The sequence below is a fragment of the Dipodomys spectabilis genome, unplaced genomic scaffold (assembly GCF_019054845.1).
Source record: "Dipodomys spectabilis isolate Male_0828 unplaced genomic scaffold, ASM1905484v1 ptg000191l, whole genome shotgun sequence".
NCBI lineage: Eukaryota > Metazoa > Chordata > Mammalia > Rodentia > Heteromyidae > Dipodomys > Dipodomys spectabilis.
The window spans coordinates 4,026,670-4,040,530 of NW_024870868.1; positions in this window are offsets into that span (position 1 = coordinate 4,026,670).

Consider the following 13,861-nt stretch of genomic DNA (forward strand, 5'->3'; position numbering starts at 1 on the left):
GTGTGTTTTCCTTTCTTTTCTTGTCTTCTTTCTCTTTTTCTTTCATTCTTAATTATCTTTTTGTTTTTTGTCTAGCTCTACTGAACTTCTGATCTTTTCTTCTCACTTTCCTATCCTTTCCACCTTTTCCTCTCTTTTGTTCTTCTTTATGTGACTTAACTCTTGTCCTGCACATCCTCAGATAAACCCGTAGTTAACTAGTAGACCCTATCCCCCATTGTGTACACACTTAATCCACAAACTTATTACTCAATTCAAAACCTCTGAGACTTAAATTCATTAATAGCAGTACTACCTCTTTATACCTATATAATATTTTAAGCATTTTTTTAAAGTTTTTCACATCTCCTCTATGTCCCTCCCTTTCTCTCAATATATTCCCATTCCTCTCTAAATAGATGGTCTTTTAATCTCTATAATAACATTAATTTTTACGTTTCTATTTTTTTTCTGGTCTCTTTTCATTCCCCTTTCCCTTTCTTCTTTTTCTCTCTCTCTCTACTTGCATCCTACCCAACCTATTTCCTGCATTGTGATTAGGACATAGTTAACTCTTCCTGTGCCTCCCCACAACAATCTATTCCTATTTTTTACGCACATCTCTCCCTAACCATAATAATTTCTGGTTTTCCAAATTCTTCTCTGCAGTTCGAAGTCCTTTAACATATAGTTGTTTGATGTCGAATAGATGTATCTGTTGAACTAGATTGTATCTGTAGACTATTGACTGTACAAATGCAAACTTTGGTTGATGGTTGCCTTAAGATAGTGTTTTAGCACAATACTGATGCTATCTTCATCTCAAATGGGCAGAGTAAGCCGGAAAAACACAAGAAAAATGGCAAATTCGGGTATCTCAATTCCCAATCTTGATAATCAGGGGTTAGAACAGATAATGAATAATCCAGAGGAGAGTTCCCAAATAGCTCTACAAACACTGCTGGCAAACATGATAAATGAGAAGTTTGACAACGTACAAAGGACTCTGAATGAGCGTGATAGGGAGAGAGAGGAGGCATCCCAGAAGTTTATACAGGAATATCATAAGCATGAGGAAGCTACTCAAAAACTGATACAGGATTTGCGTGAATAACTTGAGAATACTCAAAGAGAAAGGGAGGAATGGCATGAGCAGGCTGAGAACACTCAAAGAGAACTGCAGGAATCCCACGAACGGGAGGAAGCTAATCAAAGAGTAATACAGGAATTGAGAGACCAGGTAGAGAACACACAAAGAGCACTAAAGGCATCCATGGAATCCATTAACAAAGAGCTGAAGGAAGTCAGGGAGACCACAAAGGGAATGCTGAATGGAACCCAACAGAAGGAATGGGAGTCCAAAGAAACCATAACCAATCAGCTATGTGATTTGAAGACAAACACTGAACACCAAATTAAGGAAGTAAAGAAAATCATACAAGACCTAAAACAGAGCTTCAACAAAGAACTTGAAGCCATCAAAGCTGACCAATTAGAAGGAAAAGAGATAAAAAACAAAGTAGAGAATCTTGACAGCAGGTTAGACCATGCAGAAGATCGAATCTCAGGGATTAAAGACAGCCTAGATATTATAGAGATAGAACATACAACCATCCAAGACAAGTCCAAGAAATATGATAGATCTATCCAACACCTGGAAGACACCATCAGAGGGCCTAATCTAAGGATAATTGGTGTAGAGGAGCACCTAGAAACAGAAGTTAATGGTCTAGGAAATTTGTTTAACAGGATCCTAGCAGAGAACTTCCCAAACATGCAAAAAGATAGGCTTGTTCAGAAACAAGAAGCCTTTAGAACCCCAAATAGACCAGACCAGAATAGGACATCCCACCGTCACATTATAATCCACACAGGATCAACTCAGAACAAGGAAAAGCTCCTTAAAGCTGTCAAGGAGAAAAGGGTAATCACCTATAAAGGAAAACCAATTAGAATCACCTCAGATTTCTCAGCAGAGACAATCAAAGCTAGAAGAGCCGGGAATGATATATGCCATGCCCTAAAAACAAACAACTATCAACCAAGAATACTGTACCCAGCTAAACTCTCCTTCATAACTGAAGGCCAAATAAAAACCTTCCATAGCAAAGAAAAATTGAAACAATACATCTCCACCGAACCAGCCCTACAAAAGATTCTTAAAGATGTCCTACACATAGAAAACCAACAAGACCGCAATAAAGGCCAAGAAACTGCACCCAAACTGAGAATCCAAGAACCATAGGAAGAACCCAGTTTTCGCAGCCCCCAAGAAGGTAGATAACATGGCAGGAACTCCCAAATACCTCTCAGTCCTATCTCTTAACCTTAACGGACTGAACTCTCCAATTAAGCGACATAGACTGTCTAGTTGGATTAAAAAACAAGACCCTTCTATCTGCTGCCTGCAGGAGTCACATCTTGCCCGTAAAAACAAACACATTTTCAATGTTAAAGGCTGGAACAAAATCTACCAAGCAAACGAACCCCATAAACAGGCGGGAGTTGCAATCCTAATATCAGATAAAATAGACTTCAAATTAAAATTCATGAGAAGAGATAAAGAAGGTCGCTACATACTAATTAAAGGATCTCTCCTTCAGGAGGATATTACAATTCTAAATATCTATTCGCCAAACAATGACGCACCCAAATTTATCAAAGAAACACTACTTTCCCTCAAATCCCATATAGATCCAAAGACATTAATTGTTGGGGATTTTAACACATCACTCTCCCCACTAGGTAGATCAACTCGGCAAAAACTCAACAGAGAAACCGCAGATCTAAACAGCTGCATAGATCAACTAGACTTAACAGACATTTACCGAACATTTCACCCAGCAGCATCAGAATACACGTTTTTCTCAGCAGCCCATGGAACGTTTTCTAAAATAGACCACATTTTAGGCCACAAAGCAAACTTGTCTAAATTCAGAAACATTGAAGTTATACCTTGCATTCTCTGTGACAACAAGGGAATAAAATTAGAACTCAACACCAAAAGCCACCAAAGAAAGTCCGGTATCACATGGAGGCTGAACAACACACTGCTGAATCATGAGTGGGTCATGGAAGACATTAGAAAGGAAATTCAAATGTTCATGATATTCAACAAAAATGAACACACAAATTACCAGCTCCTCTGGGACACAGCAAAGGCAGTACTCAGAGGCAAGTTTATAGCTCTCAGCTCCTACATCAACATATTGGAGAGATCTGAAACTAACAATTTAATGACACATCTAAACCTCCTTGAAAAAGAGCAGCAACATAAAACCCAATCCAGTAGACAGAAAGAAATAATCAAAATTAAATCAGAATTAAATGAATTAGAATCCAAAATAACTATAGAAAGAATCAACAAAACAAAGACTTGGTTCTTCGAAAAACTTAACAAAATTGACAGTCCCTTAGCAAATCTTATCAGAAAAAGAAGAGAACACACCCAAATTAATAAACTGAGAGATGAGAATGGAAACATCACCACGGTAACAACCAAGATTCAGAACATTATAAGGGAATACTTCTCAAAACTTTATGCTAATAAGTTTGAGAACTTGGCAGAAATGGACCTCTTCCTAGCAAATATTGACATGCCAAAATTGACAAACCAAGATGAGTTAAATTATCTTAACAGGCCCATATCAAGCATTGAAATAGAAACAGCAATAAGAGACCTCCAAGCTAGGAAAAGTCCAGGACCAGATGGTTTTACAGTGGAATTTTACAAGGCCTTCAAAGCAGAGCTCACACCAATTCTCCTCCAACTCTTCAATGAAATTGAAAGAGAAAGCTCACTACCGAACACATTCTATGAAGCCATCATAACCCTCATCCCAAAACCAGGCAGGGACTCATCAAAGAAAGAGAACTATAGACCCATTTCTTTGACGAGCATTGATGCAAAACTTCTCAACAAAATTTTGGCCAACCGACTTCAACAATTCATCCAAAAAATCATACACCACGATCAAACAGGTTTCATTTCAGGGATGCAAAGCTGGTTCAATATACGCAAATCAATTAATATTATTCATCACATCAACAGGAGCAAGAATAAGAACCACATGGTTATCTCAATAGACGCAGAAAAAGCATTCGACAAGATCCAACACCCCTTTATGATGAAGGTTTTGGAAAAATTAGGAATCCATGGAACATTCCTCAATACAATAAAGGCTGTATATGACAAACCTACAGCCAGCATTATACTCAATGGTCAAAAACTAAAGCCATTTCCTCTTAACTCAGGAACAAGACAAGGATGCCCACTCTCTCCACTTCTCTTCAATCTAGTATTAGAATGCCTAGCTACCGCAATAAGACAAGATACAGACATAAAGGGGATCCAAATAGGGAAAGAAGAAATAAAACACTCCCTCTTTGCAGATGACATGATCTTGTATTTAAAGAATCCCATAGACTCCACTCCCAAATTACTCAAGCTGATTCAAAACTTTGGCAAAGTAGCAGGTTATAAAATTAACCCCCAAAAATCAATGGCTTTTCTGTATGCCAACAATGAGAAAAGTGTGGCTGAAATTAGGAAAGCAACTCCATTTGTAATAGCCCCACAAAAAATAAAATACCTAGGAATTAACTTAACTAAAGAAGTGAAGGACCTCTATGATGAAAACTTTAAAATCTTGAAAAAGGAAATCAACACAGAACTTAAAAAATGGCAAAACCTCCCATGCTCCTGGATTGGAAAGATTAACATCGTGAAAATGGCAATACTTCCCAAGGCTATCTACAAATTCAACGCAATACCTATCAAAATTCCATCCTCATTCTTCAAGGAAATAGAAGAGGCAATCCAAAAATTCGTATGGAACAATAAAAGACCCCGAATAGCAAAAACGCTCCTCAACGGAAAGAACACTGCTGGAGGAATATCAATACCAAATTTCAAACTCTACTATAAAGCCATAGTAATCAAAACAGCTTGGTATTGGCATAAGAACAGACCTCAGGAACAATGGAATAGAATTGAAAACCCAGAAATGAACCTACAGACCTATAGCCATCTAATCTTCGATAAGGGAGCTAAAACAATAGAATGGAAGACAGACAGCCTCTTCAGTATAAGGTGCTGGCAAAACTATTTAACTACATGTAGAAAACTAAAGCTAGATCTTTATATATCACCCTGCACCAGAATCAACTCCAAATGGATCAAAGACCTTGAACTCAAAGCAGACACTTAAGTTAACTCCTTGCTATTTTATATTTTTGCGAATATTAAAAAGGTATTGCTTTCCTATTTTCAGCCTCACTGTTATTGTTATTGGAATACAGGTAAGCCATTGATTTCCGAGGGTTAATTTTATATTCTGCTAGTTTGCCAAAGTTTCTGATCAGCTCAAGTAACTTGGGAGTGGAGTCCGTGGGGTTCTTTAAATACAAGATCATGTCATCTGCAAAGAGGGATAGTTTTACTTCATCTTTCCCTATTTGGATCCCCTTTAAGTTTGTATCTTGTCTTATTGCCCCAGCTAGCATTCTAATACTAAGTTGAAGAGGAGTGGAGAGAGCAGATATCCTTATCTCATTCCTGAATTTATTTTATTTATTTAATTCATGCCCCAGTCATGGGGCATGAACTCTGGGCCTGGGCACTGTCCCGCCGCTCTTCAGCTCAAGGCTAACACTCTACCACTTGAGCCACAGCGCCACTTCCGGCTTTTATTCTTTTTGCTTATGTGGTGTTGAGGAATGGAACCCAGGGCCTCATGCATGCAAGGCAAGCGCTCTACCACTGAGCCACATTCCCAGCCCCTCATTCCTGAATTTATAAGCAATGATTTTAACTTTTTGCCATTAACTATAAGGCTGGCTGTAGGTTTGTCAATCCTTAGCAGAAAGAACAGTGCTGAAGCAATATCAGTTCCAAATGTCAAACTAGACTAAAAAGCCATAGTAATAAGAACAGCTTGATAATGGCACAAGAACAAACCTGAGGACCAATGGAAAAGGACTGAAGACTCAGAAATGAATCCATTGACCTATAGCCACCTAAGCTTTGACAAGGGACCTAAAAAAAATAGAGTGGAAAAAAGATAGCCTTTTCTGTAAATGGTGTTGGCAAAATTGGTTAAACACCTGTTAAACTAAAACTAGATCCGTATATATCGCCCTGCATCAGAATCAACTCCAAGTGGACAGAAGACCTTAAAATAAAAGCAGACACCATGAAAACTTTACATGAAGTAATAGGAGAAACTTTAGGGCTCTTTAGCACACGCCGAAATTTTCTTAATAGAGAACAAGAAACAAAACAAATCAAAGAAAGGTTGGGCAAATGGGATTGCATGAAACCGCAGAGGTTCTGCAAGGCAAAGGTCAAAGCTAACAAGAACTGTAGACAGCCCACGGACTGGGAGAAGATCTTCATGAGTCATAAAATGGACAAGGTCTTATATCTAAAATATACTTAGGACTTAAAAAATTAAATTCCCCAACAACAAATCATCAAAGAAACAACTGCTGGATAACTCAGTGGGCTAACGACTTAAAGAGAGATTTCTCTGAAGAGGAAATGAAAATGCCCATTAAACACATGAAGAAATGCTCAGCTTTTCTAGCCATAAAAGAAATGCAAATCAAGATAGCATTGAGATCACACATCATTCCAGTTAGAATGTCTATAATCAAGAAATGTAATAATTACAGATGTTGGCGGGAACCCTACTGCATTGTTAGTGGGAATGTAATCTTGTTCAACCACATTGGAAAGAAGTATGGAAGTTCTTCAAAAGACTACACATAGAGCTCCCTATGACCCAGCAATGCCACTTTTGGGCATTTACCCAAATGATCACAAACAAGGTCATACCAAAGCTACCAGCACAACCATGTTTGTTGCAGCATTACTCACTATAGCTCACTATAGTTATGATATGGAACCAACCCTGATTCCCCTCAGTAGATGAATGGATCTAGAAAATGTGACACACACACACACACACACACACACACACACACACACACACAATGGAATTCTATGCCTCCATTAGAAAGAATGACAATGCCCCATTTGTTAGGAAATGGAAAGACTTGTTAAAAATTATATTAAGTGAAGTAAGCCAGGCCCAGAGAAACATAGGTCCCATGCTTTCCCTTATTTGCAAGGACTAGTACATGTCTAGGACAAGCAGAAAAGATCAAAAGTTATGTTATTATGACCACATAAGTTGATGTTAAGTGAAATATACCCCAAGTCAGTCTTGGTTTTGTTTTTAGTATACTTATAATGCACTATGTGATTCTTTTGTAGGTTCATCCACCCACGGTATAATCCCTGTTTTCATTGTATTTGATTCCAATGTTCTGCATCTTGTATATTCACTTTTGTGATTTGGGGAGTGGAAAGGATATAGCAAAATGCTTAAATGGGGCTGCAGGTTGACCCATTGTGATGAAGAGATGTACAGGACACTATGTAGAAAATGAATTTACAATGTCAGGCAGGGATTGAGGAGGGAGGAGTTGGAGAGGTGGGGAGGGAAGGGATGGTAGGGAAAGAAACAAGGAGGAGGTAACAATGCTTGATAGGAAATGTACTCATTACCCTACTCATGTAACTGAACCCCCTCTGTACAGTATTTTTACAATAAAATATATTAAATAATCTCTGCCTGTTGTAGATTTCCAGTGCTGCCCTCGGCATTGAATTTTTTGCCTTTTCTGGATGTGGTTAGGTCCACCTGCCCAGTGGATCAGTAGTCTTCAAGGCATCTTGGTCCTGAAATGGGACTTGGATTATCCAGTGGTGGTTGGAACCGGGCCAAGGACAATGCAAAGACCACTTCCAGGGCATGGCTTCTTCATTGCCCATGCAACTAGGATTGCAAGCAGTATTTCTCTGAATTTGACTCCAGAAAACAATCACTGAACCAAAAGGCAAGGCCGCCAAACACCTATCCTCCTCCCCCCATTCCCTGCTTGTCCCTCCTTGGGAAAGTACAAAATAATTTCGCAGGTTTTGGCAAAGACACAAATTGCCCACCACCTCCCCTGGTAAACTAGGTTTCAAGTCACTAAGTCATGTAAACGGATAATGCCGCACTCATTCTGGACAACCTCTTCGGGTTGTTTGATGCTTTAATTTTTGTTGTTGTTGTTGTTGGTAGGGGGGCCTGAACTTTGGGTCTGGGCACTGTCCCTGAGCTCTTCAGCTCAAGGCTATATCACTTGAGTGACAGCGCCACTTCCAGTTTTTTCTGCTTAGGTGGTGCAGAGGAATTGAAACCAGGACCTCATTCATGCAAGACAAGCACTCTACCACTGAGTCTTCTTCCCATCCCTAATGCTTAAATTTTTTTAAATTTCGTTTTGTCAGTCTTGGGGCTTGAACTCAGGGACTGGGTTTGAACATATCCCTGAGTTCTTCAGCTCAAGGGAAGCCCTCTTCCACTTGAGCCACAGTGCCACTTCCTGTTTGGAGATAAGTGTCTCACAGACTTTCCTGTCAGGGTTTGCTTTGAACCATGAAATTTTAAATTATATTTCTTCCAGGTGTTTATTGGAACATTACAGTTTTCTGGAATTTAAAGTTTTCTGTAAACATTTGTCTTCAAGTAATTCAACAGCATTAAATATTACATTTACAAGCTGTCCTGTAGCACATCCATTTTGAAATTATTATGTTAAGATGAAATTCTTATTCTTTGTAGAAAAAAACCATTAAACTCCAAATGAGAACATGCTAATTTCAGCTGCATTGAGTCTCCTTCCTCTTTTTTTTTCTCTCCATTATCTTTTCTTGTTTTGGAAAAAGTGTCATGGACTGTCCAACCATTCAAAAGGAAGTTTATTCCATTAATTTAATAGAAAAGAATCCAATCTTCCTGCATCTCAGGGCAACTTTAGGTATAATGTTAATCTGATAATTCACATCATTTAATTTTCAGTCATTTTGATAATTTTTTTGTTAAACCATTCATTAAACAGCTACCAAAAAGCAAGAATAAAAATAATGTTCTGCTTTCTAAGAAGGTTTAAAAAGCTAGTAATTCAACAAAACACATTCTATTCTTCCAAGATTCCATGGTGAAAAATTTCTCTTTCATCATAGCTCTTACCACTGACTCCTTCCCATCAAACTTGCAGCTTTCTTCAGTTTTTTTGTTCCAGCTTTCATTTTGGTACTAGTATCAGTAATCTCCTTGTAGTATTTGACAATGAAATTCCATTTGTTGTTAGAGAGCTCAATTCATATTACCAAAGGCAGCCTCATGAGCATAACATTGAACATAAAATATTGAATATCATTAACGTGATCATATGCAACTATTTCATAAATTAATATAAGTACCACACAAAGGTGCATCTTCATATAATTTTTAAAATGCAAAGTAGTTACATATCTATGTCAAAAAATAATTCAGATCACTAGTAGAAGGGACTAAGCTAAACCTATTGCATCATCCCCAATATCTTTGTAAAACTTTTTCTCATTAACTTTCACCTTAGGGCTTTCTTTTCCTAGCAACAAGTTGTCAGTTGATATCCTTGGATATTAGTCACCTCTGAGTAACCTCATTTCTTTCCACAGCCAGTAAATCCCTTGTGTTAAATACCTGAAGAATAATGTCCCAATGTGCCTGCAAGAGGAGTACCCAAGTTGACTGTCTGTGCCCACAATTCCCTTGTTTTGTTTGGGAATGTGGTATCAGAGACAAGGGTGTCGGGGTCAAGTGGCTGGAACCATGGTGTTATGAATTATGGGTAGCAGAAAAGAGTAGCAGAGACTAGGATACCAGGGAAAGGGTAATTGTGACTGTAATAACTGAGTTGAAGTGGCAGGAAATTGGGTAGCAGCAACAGCTTTGCAAGGGTTGGGGTAGCTAATACAGGCATCCAGAAGAGTTTAGCAGGGACAAGAAAGCATAGACAAAGTGAAAGAGTAAAAGTTGTGAGGGATTGTGGGGCACAATCAGGGTAAAAAGGTCATGAGTGTGCAAACTGGGTAGCTAGTACTATGGTAGAAGCAATTGTCATGGTGGACTGATGTGGTACAGAGCTCTGGGTTTGCCTCTCCACTTTTAGCTCTTAGATCTTTAGGGAAACTACCTCTAGCAGCTCAGCTCATTATCAGCTTTTTTTTTTTTGTCGGTCATGGGCTTGAACTCTGGGTCTGAGTGCTGTCCCTCACCTCTTCAGCTCAATGCGAGTGCTTTACCACTAGAGCTACAGTGCCACTTCCGGTTTTCTGGTGGTTTATTGAAGATAAGAGTTTCACAGACTTTCCTGCCCAGGCTGGCTTTGAACCTCGATCCTCAGATCTCAGCCTCCTGAGTAGCTAGGATTACAGGTGTGAGGCACCGGCACCCAGTGAGAAGTGAATGTTTCTACTGTATCATTGCTAAATATTTTTGGATAGATTCCTAATCCTATTTTCACTGGGTTTTGTGGCATTGTGTTTTTGCTTTAATGAGGGACCTCCATACAGATTTTCAGAGCAATTACAAGAGTTTGAAGATATCCTATAATATGTGGATATTAGATCAAAATTTAAATATATCAATGAACACATACAGGACTATTATATATAGTTTATAATTTGAAGAAATTTTAAGAAGGCAACAGTTGTGGGAAAAGAAAATTTTAGAAGCTTAATAACAAACATACAGACATGGAAAAAATACAAAAACAGGTGCAATAATTAGTGCTAATAGTTACAAAACATTTTCCTCGTTTTAAAAATGAAACTATTAAAATAATACTTAACATAAAATAAATATACCTTGGAAGAAAATGTACCATAGACATAGTTTTCCCCATAATTTGTTTTATTTTTATAACAAATGGATTAAAAGAAAATGTAATTACATGTCTGAAGATGATAACACTTTCAAGTGTCATTGATAGAATCTAGCAAAGGAAAATAACAGAAAAGCAGAGAGTAAGAACAACCTGGCTATGGATGAAGATACTGAGAACTTTGTGAATGTGCTCCATTTTCCTCATTAAAATAGAGCTAGGACAGTAGCTTTTGACAGAACACTTGTAATGTAGTCAGAGCAGTGGAGTTACTAATTAGGTAGTAATTTATTACTTTTATTCCCTAATCTTATGATGTGATTCCCAAATGATGTGAGTGATCCTAGATTTTCTGAGCCCTTTTTTCACCCAAAGTTTCTAATTCCTCCCCGTGCCAATGATTCTTCTGCTTTTCTCATTTCTCCTTGTTTCTGAACTCAACTCCTATGACCATTTTGTTCATGAGAAAGAGCTGGAGAAATATGAGGATGGCCTGGAGTCTGAGCTAACATCCACTCCAGCTTGAAGGATCTGGTGAAGGACCTACACCTGGGCCTCATAATCAGATATTAATTGAACTCTTTGGATATGGAGAAACTCACCGCGCCCTCCTCCTCCCCTCCCACCCCCCCCCCCCCGGGCAGAATCTGTAATTCCTTGGCTTTCTCTGAAGAGATTTGGTACTAGGGCACAATTCAGAGAATGAGCTTTCCCACCACCCACCACAGCCTTGTCAGGAGGAATAGGTTCAAAACTAAAAGTGGCCTCAGTTCCCACAGGGCCAGTCAGAAGCCAAGAGATCACACTTTTCTCCTCATTAGGGATCTTCTGGTAGGAATAGAGTCTGGGCAAAGTCTAAGATGGAGATTAAGTGAGACTGGACCTATGGAGGACACAAAAGAATGACCCTGTCTTTGACTACAAGTGAGTTGTGTAGTGAGACATGACAACTTCCTTCATATATGAAAATTCACTAGGTGTTATCTCACCGCCTCTTTGCAGGAGGTCAGTTTCCCCAAAGGAGAAGTTGTTAAATGTTGTGACTGCCAGTTTGCTCTCTAGGCTCTTGTCTCTTCCACCCCTTCCCATGCCAGGAATGCATTGCTTCTTTCAGGCACTCAACTACTTGTCCTGACTCCTAGGCAGGAATACTGTAGGCAATTATTTGGCTAACCTCTTGTATTTGAGGTAGAATAAGCCTAGGCTCTGCTTATGCCAAGAGGTAGGTGCAAGAAGCTGAGTATAAGCTCATATTTGTACAGAAAAACAATCATATTGAAAAAATTAAATGAAATTTATAGTTGAGTGATTTAGGGTTTATATCCACTAAATTTAGTTAATTATTAGTAACACACCTAGAACAATGGATAAGGAAGGGAACAGTCAAGTAGGTTCAAAATAAGATGGAAAAGACACACTATAGCCATAAGAGGAGATGAGAGTGTGAAGGAACTATTGGCATAGTTCCATTTACTATCTTAGGAGTGACCTTGGATAGGAGGCTTTTAGAATAATATCTGAAAGAGAGGTACTTGCTGGGCCCTGGTGGCCTACATCTGTAATCCAAGCTACCCAGGATGGCGGGATCTGAGTATTATGATTCAAAGCAAGCCCAGGAAGAAAAATCCAGAAGTAGTACTGTGGCTCAAGTGGTAGATCACTAGCCTGGAGGTCAGGGACACTGCCTAGTCCCTGAGTTCAAGCTTCAGCATCAGCAAAACAACAACAACAAAACAATAATGATAAAAGAAGTAAAAGAAGGACTTAACGATATGCTATGGAATGATGATTCTGTGTAAGTGTTTAGGGAACATAAAAGGAGACAAAATTTGGAGCAAAATGATACCTACTAATCAAGGATGCAAAGCAAATGCCAAATTCCTCTTCTCGAAAACTACCAAACTTGGGCTGGGAAGGTGGCTCAGTGGTTAGAGTACTTGCCTTACATGCATGAGGCCCTGGGTTCGATTCCTCAGCCAGAAGTGGTGCTATGGCCCCAAAGAAACATAGGTCCCATGATTTCCCTTATTTGCAATATCTAGTATATGTATGAGTCAAGCAGAAAAGGTCAGATAAGGTGATGTTAGGAAAATGAACCCTAAGATATGCATTTAAATGTTTTTTTTTCTTTCATGCATTTGTTTCTAATGCATTTATAAGATTATTTCTTTTTGCTTTGTGTGTCCCTCCCCCACAGTATAACCCCAGTTTTCACTGTATTTGATGTCAGTATAATTTGTGGAGGGGAAGGGGAAAAACTAGTCGTTTAAATAAGGATACAGGTGGACCCGTTGCAACAATGAGAAGTACAAGTTGTCATGTCAAAAACGAACTTTACAACTTTGGTGGGGGGGGGGGATTGAGTGGGGGGGCCGGAGGGTGGCTGGGAAGGAATGGGAAGGGTAAACAAAGAAGGAGGCTACAATAATTGATAAGAAATGTACTCATTATCTTGTCCATGTAATTGTAACTCCTCTGTACAGTATTTTCACAATAAAAAATATTAAAAAAAAAAAAGAAGTGGTGCTATGGCTTGAGTGGTTGAGCACTAGCCCTGAGGTGAAGAGGTGAGGGACAGCACCCAGGCCCAGAGTTAGGCCCCATTACCACCCCCCCAAAAAAAAACCCAAACAAATTTCCAAACATCTTTTCTCATAATTGAGGAGAGGCTTCTTTTACAGGAATTCTCCTTATCTAGCTCAAGGTCCTCAGAACTTCAGTATACTTTTCCTATTGAGATGTAATGCATCTAAATCTACTGAACTTAATCATGGCTAGGAAAGTATGGACATTGATACGTTTATTGTATTTTTCCTTACAAATATATACTACTGTCAGGTATTGTATATAGCATATATTATAATATGCAATATATTATACGTTATATATAATATATTGAATATATTATATATAACATATATTATATATTAACAGTCTTTCTAATTTTAGTGTTAGGAGCAAGCAATATATTGAAAGATAAATGCTTGAATCGCTGAGTAATTTCTCAACCACTGGACAGTTCCAGGTTTAATTCTTATTACCCAAAGAGCAACATAAGAAAGTGATGCCCATGGAGGTGGTTCCTGGATTTTGGAAACTGTGATCTGCATATATA